This window comes from Arachis duranensis, chromosome 5 (assembly GCF_000817695.3).
Source record: "Arachis duranensis cultivar V14167 chromosome 5, aradu.V14167.gnm2.J7QH, whole genome shotgun sequence".
Lineage (NCBI taxonomy): Eukaryota > Viridiplantae > Streptophyta > Magnoliopsida > Fabales > Fabaceae > Arachis > Arachis duranensis.
This window is the reverse complement of record NC_029776.3, coordinates 82,145,692-82,147,212: the sequence shown is the minus strand read 5'-3', so window position 1 is coordinate 82,147,212 and position 1,521 is coordinate 82,145,692.

Genomic DNA, 1,521 nt, shown 5'->3' with positions numbered 1-1,521 from the left:
GATATCTCAATACAATAGTAAAAGGTCCTACTTATAGAAAACTAGTAGCCTAGGGTGTACAGAGATGAGTAAAAGACATAAAAATCCACTTTCGGGCCCACTTGGTGTGTGCTTGGGCTGAGCAATGAAGCTTTTTCGTGTAGAGACTCTTCTTGGAGTTAAACGCCAGCTTTAGTGCCAGTTTGGGCGTTTAACTCCCATTTGGGTGCCAATTCCGGCGTTTAACGCTGGAAATCTTGAAGGTGACTTTGAACGCCTGTTTGGGCCATCAAATCTTGGGCAAAGTATGGACTATCATATATTGCTGGAAAGCCCAGGATGTCTACGTTCCAACGCCGTTGAGAGCGCGCCAATTGGGCTTCTCTAGCTCCAGAAAATCCACTTAGAGTGTAGGGAGGTCAGAATCCAACAGCATCTGCAGTCCTTTTCAGTCTCTGAATCAGATTTCTGCTCAGGTCCCTCAATTTCAGCCAGAAATTTTGGATTTTTAATAATAAGAACAAATCAAAATGCAACAAGAATCAAATAACAATGCATGCAAGACACCAAACTTAGCAGTCTGTATACTACTGACACTAACAGAATGAAAATGCATATGAGACACACAAAACACTCAAGTCAATTGAATTCAAAGATCAGAGCACGAAAATTATCAAGAATTACTTGAGAATCCTTAATACACATGAATGAATGCATGCAGTTGACACCAAACTTAAGATGGGACACTAGACTCAAACAAGAAATTTTTTTGATTTTATGATTTTTTTGATTTTTTTTGTTTTTCGAAAATTAAGTGGAAAAAGATATCAAAATTCTTAATGAGAATTCCAGGAATCAGTGCAATGCTAGTCTAAGACTCCGGTCCAGGAATTAGACATGGCTTCTCAGCCAGCCAAGCTTTCAAGGAAAGCTTCGGTCCAAAACACTAGACATGGCCAAAGGCCAGCCAAGCCTTAGCAGATCACTGCTCCAAAAGCAAGATTGATAAAGATCAACAAGCTCTTGTGATGATAAGTTGAAACCTCGGTCCAATGAGATTAGACATGGCTTCTCAGCCAGCCAGACTTCAAACAATCATCATGAAACTCTAGAATTTATCTTCAAGAATTTCGAAAAAATAAATTCCTAATCTAAGCAACAAGATGAACCGTCAGTTGTCCAAACTGAACAATCCCCGGCAACGGCGCCAAAAACTTGGTGCTGTTGCCGGATCAGAAATTTGGCACTGATGTTACCGGACCAAAAGCTTGCTCAAAACTTGAACAATCCCCGGCAACGGCGCCAAAAACTTGGTGCGCGAAATTGTGAATAATACTTTTTCACAAATCAAATAATCCCCGGTAATGAATCCAAAAACTTGGTGTTCAATACCATGGCATTAACACAACTTCGCACAACTAACCAGCAAGTGCACTGGGTCGTCCAAGTAATAAACCTTACGCGAGTAAGGGTCGATCCCACGGAGATTGTTAGTATGAAGCAAGCTATGGTCATCTTGTAAATCTTAGTCAGGCAAACTCA